The 12,400-nt window shown below is 52.0% G+C and overlaps 1 protein-coding gene across 10 annotated transcripts in view; it reads left to right on the top strand.

Moving 5' to 3' along the window:
- ZHX2 (zinc fingers and homeoboxes 2) overlaps window positions 1–12,400 on the top strand; it is a 179,384-nt gene that overhangs the window by 66,286 nt on the left and 100,698 nt on the right. For 6 of the 10 annotated variants that reach the window (XR_014843403.1, XR_014843405.1, XR_014843404.1 and 3 more), the window contains one exon: window positions 10,732–10,802. The gene's annotated coding sequence lies outside the window, so the exon portion shown is untranslated. Of the gene's footprint in view, window positions 1–6,819; window positions 7,413–9,507; window positions 10,574–10,731; window positions 10,803–12,400 lie in introns of those variants that run through there. The other 4 variants (XM_021088977.2, XM_021088975.2, XM_021088976.2 and 1 more) reach the window with 4 other exon arrangements.

Below are 12,400 nucleotides of genomic sequence, written 5' to 3'. Positions count from 1 at the left end.
TCTCTTTGAATTATGATTTTCTCTGGATAGACACCCAGGAGTGGGACTACTGGTAGTTCTATTTTTAGTTTTTGAGGAACTTCCACACTCTTTTCCATAGTGGTTGTACCAGTTTATATTCCCACCAACAGTGTAAGAGGGGGGCATCTCTTCTTTTAAGGACACGAATTGTATGGGATCAAGGCCCTATTGTTATGACCTCAACCTCCCTTAGAGGTCCCATCTCCAAATACAGTCACTCTGGGGGTTAGGACTTCACCATATAAATTTGGGGGGTAGGGAACAAACATTTAGTCCATAACACATAACATTCCAGATCTTTTGATTCATAAGCATGTCCTGTGTCCTTACGATGGGGATTCTGAAACATGGAGGGCAAAGAGCAGAGTCCAGTGGTCAAAGCAAGGGCTTTCCTATCAGGCAAATTCAATTTGATACTCGGCGCCACCTCTTACTGGCCGAGTGATCTTAGACAACCTCCCCAGCTTCTCTGAGCCTCACACTCCTTCCTCACTGTGAAATGGGGACAGTGACACCAACCACACGGGATTTGTATGAGGATTCACCAGGCAACCCTTGTTCGTGCATTCGAGCAGCAGTTGCTAAGTTCATCCTGGGCACTCTGTTGGGCGCTGGGAGTCTGAGGGTAAGCGGGACAGAGCACATCCCATGTTCTGGCTCTTACTGGAAGAGCCAACAATAAACAAGGAAATAGGTGATAAGACAGCAAACAAGTCAGTCACTTGAGAATGGGGCAGGGGTCGTAGGGAAATACACCAGGCTGTAGAGCAGAGGGCAGTAGGGGAGGCGACTTTGCCAAGAAGCTGAGAGCCATTCAAAGACTTGGGCTGGGAGTTCTCATTGTGTCTCAGAGGTAACGAACCCAACTTGTATCCATGAGGATGTGGGTTCCATCCCTGGCCTCAGTCAGTGGGTTAAGGATCTGGCGTTGCTGTGAGCTGTGCTGTAGGTCAGAGATGCGGCTCAGATCCTGCAATGCTGTGGATATGGCATCGGCCAGCAGTTGCAGCTCCAATTTGACCCCTAGCACTATTAATATTCACTGTGATTGGAGTTCCCATTGTGGCTCAGGGGAAACAATCTGACTAGCATCCAAGAGGATGCAGGTTTGATCCCTGGCCTCACTCAGTGGGTTATTAAAGATCCGCATTGCTGTGAGCTGTGGTGTAGGTCACGGACATGGCTTGGATCTTGCGTTGCTGTGGCTCTGGCATAGGCCGGCAGCTACAGCTCCGATTCTACCCCTGGCCAGGGATCCATATGCCTTGGGTGTAGCCCTAAAAAAAAAAGCACAAAAAAAAAAAAAAAAAAAAAAAAAAAAGTTCACTGTGATGGTTGCGGCTGGTATTGCACGGGGCCTCACCCTCCAGAGAGCAGTGCCCGCTGAACTGGGCTTTCCAAGGGGAGCAGCGCCATCAGGGCTGGAGTAGTGCGGAAGGCCTGTTGGCGGGAGGAGGAGGGTGTGGCAGTGATGCGGGCCTGTGTGAGGGGATAGACGGGGGAGCAGGAGAAGTGAGCGTGGGGGGAAAGGGGCATTTGGTTGAAGAGCCTGGATCTGAGGGACCCTCAGAGACGGCGCAGGCCCAAACCCATTTCGAGAGCAATGCCAGGCCATGAGGTCCAAGGTGCCACTTGAATGACCTCAGTGTGAGCTGACAAAGGCAGCAGCAGCAGCCCCCATTGTCACAGCTGGGTGGGCAGGTTGTTTGAGAGAACGTGCTCCCCACTCCAGGTGCAGGGCCCTGGGCGGAAATCCAGCGTCGTGAGTCACAGCCAGATGTACCTCTTGTCAGGGAGAACCACGGCCACCGAGAACTGCTCATGGTTTCCAGGAAACTTCCTGTGTGCGGAGGAGGGGCGCTCTTCCTGCGTGGGCCAGCTGGGCCTGAGAGAGGAGACCCTGCTGGGGGGCCCGGCCCCGGCTGCCCTCTCGGGCTGAGGCCAAGCTCTCGGGGGCCACTGGGGGAGTCAGAGCCTGATGCCGGCAGACTGGCTGAGGCACATTTGGGGGCCTCTGTCTCCCCTCCCACAACCTGCCTGGAATTGCCTGGCCTTCTAACAGAGATCAACCTGCCCCCCATGAGGTGTGGGTGCGGGAGGAGCAGCTAGGTTGGGAGGTGGCAGCCCTGCGTCCCCATCCCACAGTCTTGGATTCAAATCCAAGGACTTCTACTAGCCCAGCTTCGCCAGCCTTGATTCCTTCATCCTAATTTGGGAGCTCTCCAAGGTTCCACCCAGCTGGACCATTCAGGCAGTTCCTTGGTGTTCCTCCCCAGAGTTGGGAGAAACGGAGGCCCAGGAGCAAAGGGCCAGAGCCAGCCCAGGTGGGGGTCGCCCTGGAGCTCCTGCTTTGACCGCCTGCACCCTTCCCCCATTGCTCCAGTGTCTTGCTTCCTCGCCCCAATCTTCTTGTTTCTCGACACCTCTTTCCCCTCTGCCCATGCTCCTCACCTGCCACCCCAGGGGTGGGTGGGTCACAAGTCAGAACCAGGATGAGAACTCCCGGGGCCATCCGCCATCCGAGTGTACTCACTGGGATGACCTCCTCCACCCACCTCCCGTCTGAATCCTGCACATACTTCAATCCAGCTCAAACGGCACCTCCACCAGGAGGCCCCTCCAGATCACCCCCGCCAGAGTCATCACCTTACCAAGCCTTCCCCATGCATGCCACTTTACAATACTGCCACTGGCATTTTTACTTCCTTGCACTATAATTATCTGTGCATGCACCATCGCTCCTTTACACAATTCCGAACTCCTTGAACTTGGCAACCAAACTGCCCTCATTTTGCCCACGCCTATCAGCAGCCTCCCCTTTGACATCTGATGCGGTGTTTGTATACCGAGTGTTGGAGAGATATATTTGTGGAATAAACAGAGTCCTCTTTATGCGGAAGGATTCTTTCAGAATGAACGGTCAGGTGTGTAAGAGCATCTGTCCTAGAACCACACTGGGTTGAATCTTAGCTCCACCCTCTGCACACCAAGGGACCTTGGACAAGTTACAAACACCTGTGCCTCGGTTTCCCCACTTGTGAAAGGAAAATATTCATAGTCCCCCTGCTTCATAGGGTGGCTCTGAAGATTTAATGAGTCATGGATGTCAAGTATTTTGAGGTCGTGCCCAGCACAGACTTGATTCAGTAAGTGAAGCTGTTAGATGTTTGCAATCCTATATACAAATTCTTACTTGATTTTTTTTTTTTTTTGAAAAAAAAAATACTGCGCCACCTTGCAAATTCGAGTTCGGCTTTAGGTAGTGGCCAAATCCTTTCCAATTCCTGCATTCACTGAATCTGCATCGGGTCCTCACTGCCAGCTGCAGTACCTCCCCGGCTGCACTAACTCGAAGCAGAGGGAAGGGAGAGTCAGGGCGCATTGCTGGCGTAAGTGCTCACCGGCTTGGGGCTCGTGGCCACATTAAGCACTCTTACTCAATTCATGTGACTCGACAAATTTGGAATGTGTTAGGGAGAGAGAGTTTTTCCAGCTATGAGTCAGTATATTTATGCTCTCTCACACACACATTAAAAATTTTTAAAAAGAGAGCTTAGCAAGCATCATTTATGAGTGCAAAGTGGAAAGCTCTGGAAACTGTATTTTGACCCTGAAGGCAAGTCATACTTAGGATCATTAATAAACAGTCTGGAAGAGGATGCAGTGGAGAGAAAACACAGCTAGCTGCCTTTTCCTTCCGTATCTCAGCTGTTGCATTGCACATAGGAGGACCTGAGGTACACAGGTTTATAAAGCACCTCCTGGATACTGGGATTTATTCTAAATGTAGTGGGGAAATAGGTGAAAGAAGGGAGGCAGAACCAGCATTTATTAAGCACCTATTATGTGCTAGATCATCGGTGCTGGGGTGGGGGTACACGTCCCCAGTTCAAGAGGCAGTGTGGGAAAAGCGGAACGGTTGTATTTAGACATGCTTAGGTTCAAAACTCGGCCAAGCCTACTTTCATAATGTTATCTGAGCCCCGCCTGATCCCATTTTATGGATGACAGAACTGAGTCTCAGAGAAGAGAAAATAATGTGTCTACGGACACAAAGCTTTTAAATGATAGAAACCACATTCAAAACTGGGTCTGCGAGTCTCCCGCTGGTAGAGAAATTCCGATTCAACGAACGCCCCTGGGAGCTGAGTTTCCCCACCAAGGAAGGAGGCGTCCACTCACATTCGCACATCCTGAGCAGGTTCCGCTTTCTCGCAGACCCATCTCTTTAACCAGCTTCTGCCACTGGCCTTTGCATCCCGCGCTTTGGGGATTATGACTGGCTGCTGGTCCAGGCTGATCCTCTCTGCTGTTGTTTACTTTAGAGAAAGAAACCACCTCCCGTCCAGAGGGCTTGTGTTTCCAGCTCACTTACATCTCTTTTGCGAGGGCTCATTTTCATGGATTCCCAGTCTCCAGGGAGCTGTGTCCTTCCCTCAGAAACATGAGCTGTAATCAAAGGTGTGTGTATTCAACCCCACACATCTGCCAGCAGCCGCACCGGAGCCACAGTTCCCAGAGGCCTGACAGAAGGAGGTTCAGGCCAGGTGCCCCGGGGAGAATTTTTCCCTACACAAATCAGATTGCCCTGTGGTTGCCCTTTGTAAAGATGGCAGGGTCCCAGGTGGTGCTTCTCCGATGCTGGAGGACCTGTCGGGGCTGGGGTAAACAGGATTCCTCTATCCATTCAGCAAATACTTTGAAGGCCACCATGTGCTGAGAATTGCAGACACCGAGAACCCAACTCTTTGGTGACTTCCCAACACTCACAGGGGTAAAGACCCAACTTTTTTTTTCCTTTTATGGCCGCACCTGTGACATATAGAAGCTCCCGGGCCAGGGATTGAATCCTAGGTGTTACTGCGGCAACCCAGGATCATTGAACCCCACTGAGCCAGGCCAGGGATTTAACCCACGCCTCCACAGTGACCCCACCTGCTGCAGTCGGATTCTTCACTCACTGGGCCATGGCAGGAACTCCAAGACCCAACTTCTTAAAGGCCCGCAAGTGCCCGGAAGAGCTGGCTCTTGCTCTTTCTCTGGCCTGCTTGGCCAGGGCCACTCTGGCGGCCAGGTTCCACTGCTTGGTGTCCAGCATGCCTCCTCTTGCCTCAGCCCCATCACACTCCCCCTGGCTTTCTTGAGTCTTCCTACCCCTCTTGGCCTGGTTTGCTGCTGCTTGCCTTTCCGATTGAGCTGCCATCCTCCCATCTGCTGTACCTTCAAATGCCATATCTCCTTACCACCATTGCATGGGCTTCAGTTGGCACCATCATCTCACTGGAGTCTTCCTCTCCAACCCAACTGCAAGGGCAGGGCTCACCTTCTCTCCCTGGCACTGCTCCATAGTCAGTGCCCATAAGAGTTGTTGGGAGGGAGTCCCCACCATGGCGCCACGGGATCAGTGGCATTGCTGGAGCACTGGGATGCAGGTTTGATCCCCAGCCAGGCACCGTGGGTTAAGGTAGCTACAGCATAGGTCAAAACTGCAGCTCGACTCAAATCTGATCCCTGGCTGGGGAACTCCATATGCTGCAGGGCGCCAAAAAAGAAGGAGGGAGAAAAAAAAAAGTTGTTGGGGTATGTAGAAGCAGAAGTGAGCTAAGTAGACGCTGCCCTGCTCAGTCCTGGGCACTTCTTGGAATGTTGGTTGAACTTGACAGTTCCGAGGGGGGAATATTTGGAGACAAATACAGATCAATTCTAGAGTGGAATCCAATGTCCTCGTTACCTCGGGGAGGTTAGGAACGCAGCCTCCTTTGTACTCTTGCAGAGCCCTTGTGGAAGAGTAGCTCGGGGTTGGTTGGAGAGATGGCCCAGTTTGCCAGCAATGCTAGTCACGGAGTCCAAGTTTAAGAGGCCGCGTGGGTGGGAAATGAAAAGACTATGTTTAGTCAGACCCGAGTGGAAACTTTAGTGCTGGACATTTTACTCTCATGACTTGGGGCAATGCATTTGATCCCTCTACGATTCAGGTTTGTCCTCTGTAAAATGGGTATATGAATACCTGCTCCCCAGAATTGCTGTGGGAGAGAGAGGTGAACTATGTAGAGGGCCCAGCCCAGCACCCAGTGCAGAGCAAGCACTCGGAAGTGGTGCCTTGGTGATAGCTGTGATAGAGTGATAGCTGGTCACTCTTCGAAATTAAAGGCTGTTGTTGGTGTGCAAAGCGAAATATTTTCTGGAGCAAAGACAGGCAACTTAAGATTGCACTTCCAGGGAGTTCCTTTCATGGCTCAGCACTAACGATACTAGACAAGTATCCATGAGGATTCGGGTTTGATCCCTGGCCTCACTCAGTGGGTTAAGGATCCAGTGTTGCCTTGAGCTGCGGTGTAGATCGCAGACATGGCTCAGATCATGCATTGCTGTGGCTGTGGCGTAGGCCAGCAGCTGCAGCTCTGATTGGACCCCTAGCCTGAGACCTTCCATATGCCGCAGGCATGGCCCTAAAAAAGAAGGAAAAAAAAAAAAAATACTGTACTTCTGGCTTGCAGAGTGGTGGCTGCAGGAAGTGGCCTGTAGCTTTCCTCCTTCTTTGAACTTGACCTTTCTCCCTTATGTCCAGTCCCCACTGGCCCTGGCCCAAGCCCGTTGCTCCCCAACACTGTCCTCCACGGATTCCTCACCCTCTCCTTGTATGAGGCCATCACCTCGGGACATCATGACCTGTTTACTAGACGCGGAGTGTCTTACTCATCTGCTAAATGTTTGCCGAGTGAAAAAAATAGACTGGAATAAACTACGTGAGAGGGAGTGACCCTAGGGACGGGTGTTTTTCTTCTTCTACAAACGGTTAAAGTACTGTTCCTCTTTTTCCCCGGCAGTTGTCTAGCAATCCAATAGGTTGAAATTAAACTAGGTCAAAAGGGAATAGGAGGAACCATAGGGAAAAATCCTACAGGCAGATTTTCCCTTATGGGGATTTTGCTCCATGTGACGGTTTTCTGGGGAAAGGCGTTCGGAGCCAGGAAGGCTGGAAATGTGTGCACATGGAGAGCTTGAAGGACAGTGAAAATCCCTTTACTTCATTGGAACTGATCGCAATGAGAGCTGCCATTTCCACGTGCGGGAGCCGTGGTCGCCATCTGACACTGGATCCCCCATGAAGCCCAAGGAGGCAGGTTCTGTTTAGAGCCCCACTTGGATGGCGAGGAAACCAAGGTCCCCAAAAGGGAAGTGCGCGGCATCAGGATGCAGAACACGTGTGGGAGAACCAGGACCAGACTCATGCTGGTTAGGAAGGATCACGTGTCTAGGGGGTGATGCTGCGGTGCTGAGTTCAAGGAGAAACAGAAAACAGAATCAGTTCACTGAGACTCCCCAGCTCTGGGAATTCACTGCCACGTCACCCCCCACACCTCTGTGCTCAAGAAGCAGCACCCAGCCAGGTGAGAGCAATAATAAGTATTGTCAGTAATAGTAGTAGTTAACATACCTGCTTACCTGATTCTAAGTGCTGTATGTATGTTACTTCCCTGGGTTCTACAGGGTGACGCGGGGTTAATTTGGGGATGAAAGAGAACAGAGAAACTTGGGCATCAGTGAACCCAGAACACAGCAGGGTAAAGGCAGGGGCAGAGATGAGCAGCGGCCGGACCTCGTAGGCTCGGAGGTCCTGGGGTAAAGGCTGTGCTCTTTATCTGGAGACAAATGAGGCATCCGTTAGCCGCTTCCACCTGTACCCCCTCTGAATACATTGTCTATCACATATAATAGCACATTCAGTCTTCTATATGGCTTTCTCCTTTTTTATCCTGTGAGTTTCCTAAGGGTAGGGGTTGGGTCTTATGTATTTACGTCTACCTGGTGCTTAGCACAGAATCAGGTATGTGTGGGTACCGAGTAAATGGTTGTTCATCAGATATTTAACATACAACATTTAATAATGGTAACATGTTCAATATTTAATAATTATATTAGATATTCATTCTATGAAAATATTTGTACCTATAATGTAACTTCCATTATGCAGGCATTTCTGCTCTAAAATGATATATACTTCCCTATAAAGCCCTGCATTCTGAAAAATTCAAAAATAACAGTGCTTTGGGGACAGTTGGGCTGAGCAGTGACGTCCACATAACTCTGTAATGAAGCACAGACCAAGTGATGATAGCAGCAGCGTTCAAAGGGCGTGATACATTTTCAATTAAAAAATAAAACAATAACTTTTGGACCTAAAGGGGGAGAACTTGATGGAAGGGGCTAGAGTAGGGTTGAGGCTGACAGGTTTAGAGAGAGGAAACAGAGCATCGTTATCAGAAGTTTCTGGGGGAAGAGCAGTCTCAGGTCCTGCCGGAGTGTGGCAGGGATGAATGGTCTCTGGAGCGCACGGCCTTTGCACAAAGACCAGGGAGAACTGAGCAACAAGAGTGGCTAAGACAGAGCACATGGCCAACGGGAGCCCAGAGGAGGAGCTGGGTTGGGGGTGGTGGGCAGAGTCCCTGAGGCTTGCTCTGCTCAGCTGTGTGTACTTTACAAAGTACAGCCGCCCTCACCTGGTGCAGAATATTAACGTGCTGGGAACATTTGCCTCTGAACCAGTGTGACCTCCAGGCTTTATTGACATCATCCCCCATCCACCTTATATGCACTAGTCTTCCTTGTGGAAGCAAGGGCAATAGAACACACATTACATAATGGAATGCATGACTAACTGATACACCAAGAATGCCTGCTAGCCAGTTTACACCACGGAAGGTACCAGTCGCACACCGTGTGTGGGCTGTGGACTGTTTTCCTCTTGGTCCATGGGTCTCTTCAGGAAACCCATTCTGTGAGCAGAGGGTAAAGCAAGACGTATGGAGCTGGCTGACACTAAGCAAGGGCATCGTGAACCCGTGACGCAGTCGTTTCCCCATCAGAAGCAGCTGAGTTCACACCTGTGGGGTTGAAGGGAAAGGACCTCAAGCTCAGCATGCCTGAAAGCTGTGTGACCTCAGGAAAATCACTTGACCTCTCTGTACCTCCATTCCTTTAGCTGCAAAACAGCACTCGTGACACTCCCTCAGTTCTTTGAGGGAGCAGATCTGCTAGTGGATGAAAAGTTCTTTGTAAACTATAAAGGGCTTTACAGAATATTGTCCTTCCTGCAAATCGGTGCTCAAATAGGCAGGTTGGCTTGCCTCCTGGGGTACCTTCTGCTGGCTGCTTAGTTCTAAGGGCAGAAGGTAAATATAGCTAAACTCTCTGAAATCCAAATAAATTAATCACTGGGAGTCAGTGCAAAAGCTGGAATGAACTTTGGGAAATCTTGCTGGCCTTTGGGGACAGTGAGGAGGAGGGGACCCCTGCTTCCACGATCCAGTGCCTCCTCTCTCTCAGCCTCACCCAGCAGCCTTTGTCCCCAGAGCCTTAGGTCATCAGCTCGCCCCTGGCTTCGGCTCTTCCCATGGCCACGCCCACCAAGCCAGGCCCGCCCATCCCACCACCCTCTCATTTTGATTCCCTGAAATAGCGCAGAGAAAAGGAACACCGATTTCAGAATCAGAACCACCTGAACGTGGGCTTGCACGAGCTCTACCACTCACTAGCTCTAAAATCCTGACAGCCAAGTTGTGGTTTCTCAAACCTCTTCCTTCACCTTGGGAATGCACGACAATTTCCTGACTTCCTTCCTTCTGTGATTAAGAGGATTAGAAACTCACTCTTTGCAGACTTTAATGTGCCCAGGAATCACCTGAAGAGCTTGTTTAAAAAGCAGGTTCTGATTCAGAAGGGCTGGGTGGAGCCCGAGAATCTGCCTTTCCCACAAGCTCCCAGGCAATGCGATCTTCACCTCTGACTGTTGATCTAGTGTATAAAGCGACCTGCTGTATAGTTAAGTACTCAGTCAACAGAAACTCTTGCCATTAAGATGGTCCCCCCCCCAAAAGCGTTTTCGTCTGAGAACAGGGATGGATAAATAGGAAAGCCTCGGCTCCCCTCAGACTTCCTAGGGCAACAAGAAAAAAACGAGTTTGGCTTTAAAGGCAGGCTGGGCGTGGGGAGCGAGGAGCCGCGTGGCCCCAGCCGCAGCTCGTCTGTCCGCAGCTGCTCCACGCGCACGTGTGCGCGGCAGGTGGGCCCCTGCCCCGCAGCGCAAACCGGGAGAGCTCAGGCCCCGGCTTGCCACGCTGGGAACGCATCCTCAGGGCCCCGGAAGCACGCCCGCTTCTCCGGCTACAGCTCTCCTGAGGAATTTTCAAAGCAGCCCGGGTGCGCCTGGCGGGAGCTTCCCAGGGTAGAATTCCGCGTTGGGGGCTGTCGTGCTCAGGACTGCGGTAGCTTTTCAACTTGAGGCCTGCGTGCCGCCGAGGCTCTCTCCCTTCGCCCTCGCCATCGTGGACCCGGGAACTCCCGCTGCTGCTTAGGGACAGACACCAAAGACTCCAGGGAACTCGAGTGGGGTTCAAGAGACGCCTCTCCACCCCCACCCAGCTGAGTTTGCTCTTAGGGTAGCTCTTCGGAAAGGCCGGCTTCTCCAAAAGCTGCTGACTCACCCAGAGGGAGGGTCTTTTTTTTCCTCCCCCCTCTCAGAATCGCCACAAACATCCCTGAGATGCTTGAGGTCGGTTTAATGAGCAGCCCCGTCCCAGACCATTTCCTCTTTCTTGCCCCTTCCCATCTCCATCCCCAGGATCCCACTGCCTCGAACCTTCTAGAAACGACAGTGGAACACCCAGTTGGCCTGCCCTGCTTTTAACATGGAGTCTCTCTCCTTCGTAGGTCTTGACGCCCTGACTGCCCTCGGAGTCAAAGTGTAGAAAGATTCCCAGGATGTAAGCAATCCGGGACTGGTGAGTGACCACCGCCTGTGGGGACCTGAGCTGGATTTCCGGGAAGGGCAAGGAGATGAATGGGGGGGGGGAGGGGAGGGACAGCCGAGCTCTTGCGCCTCTGAAACTGTTTGCCTCCAGATGCATCTGGAAACAGCACAGAGCAGAGAATTCAGGTGTGAGTCTCTTGGAATTCACTGGGTCCCCGCCCATCCCTCCCCAGAAGCAAAGCGAGCCTATGGGTGTCTGTGCCCCCCCCCCCCCTGCTCAGATGGCAGCAACTCAGGCTCGCCATCCAGAGGGCACGTGCTGGGAATTGCTTTCCAGAGAGCCTGTCACCAGGGTTAGGGACACATTCTTGGAACAGAGAGGGAACTACCTGGCTCACACCAGTTTGTAAACCATAGCCCTGAGGAGGCAGGAGTAAATGGAGGCCACCTTTGCATCTTCGAACGGCTGTCACTGGCAAGAGGAAGGTGGGCGGCTATTGACTCAACCTAAGGAGAAATTTCCATCAAGAGGTGGGCAACTATAAAATCGATGTCCATTAGACGTAGTGAGTTCCCTGTCTCTGGCAGAATTCAAGCACAGGTTGGAGAAGCATGGATGGGAAATGCTGAAGTGGGTGGGGCGTGTTTCTGACGAGGTAGCGTTTTACAGACTGTTCCCTGATGGCCAAGAATCCCAGAGAAGCAGGAGGATGAGGGGGAGAGTTTAGGGAGAGTGAACGAGGGGAGCTTGTGAGCTCACACACACCCTCTCGGCACAGCCTGGTTTATGTGTCAGGGTCCTGCCTAGGAGTTTGGAAGCTATTGGATGAGATGGTCACTTCTCAGACCTGTTGTCCACTGGCCAGCTGTACCTGAGCCACACCTGACAGCCACGCATCACAGATGTGACCCCAAACACCTGATACGTATGAAGGGGTGGACAATTCTCCAAGCATGGTGGAGGCTCTGATCAGAGTCTCTAGGGAGCTCCCTCCTGTACCAGGGCCACCAAAAGAGTTGCCACTGAGTCAGCCATCTAGAGACTTTCCCAGGATCCAGGAGTTCCCATTGTGGCTCAGCAGTAATGAACCCAACTACTATCCATAAGGACGTGGGTTCGATCCCTGACTTTGCTTTGTGGGTTAAGGATCCGGTGTCGCCCTGAGCTGTGGTGTAGTTCGTATACACTGCTCCGATCTGGTGTGGCTGTGGCGCAGCTGCAGCTCTGATTTGACCCCCAGCCTGGGAACCTCCATGTGCCACGGGTGCGGCCCTTAAAAAAAAAAAAAAAAAAAAAAAATCTTGCACAGCCCAGAAGGAAAGGCACGGGGCAGGGGGCGGGGGATGATGCTGTAGCAGGACCCCCCAAGCCCCCAGGCTGCGGGAGGACAATGAGCATGGCTTCCCTGAGGGAGCTGGGGTCCTTTGGTGGGATCACATTCTCCAGCGACCAAAACCTGGCCCGCTGAGTGTCAGAAGAATCTCACCCTAGACGCCAGCGGGGAACTTGCCCAGGAGAGACACCCGTTGCAAGTGAGAGAGGGTATGAGTCGGGGGCTCTCTTTGTGCTCTGTAACTGGGTCTTCTTCCCCCAGGCCTGGGTCAGCTGCAGCAGGAAATGTGTGCAGG

This window comes from Sus scrofa, chromosome 4, assembly GCF_054392235.1.
Source record: "Sus scrofa isolate SSC_HxYL_T2T_F1_AM1 chromosome 4, Sscrofa_HxYL_maternal_Yorkshire_Landrace_v2.0, whole genome shotgun sequence".
NCBI classification, from domain to species: domain Eukaryota; kingdom Metazoa; phylum Chordata; class Mammalia; order Artiodactyla; family Suidae; genus Sus; species Sus scrofa.
This window is presented reverse-complemented; position numbering and strand designations above follow the sequence as displayed.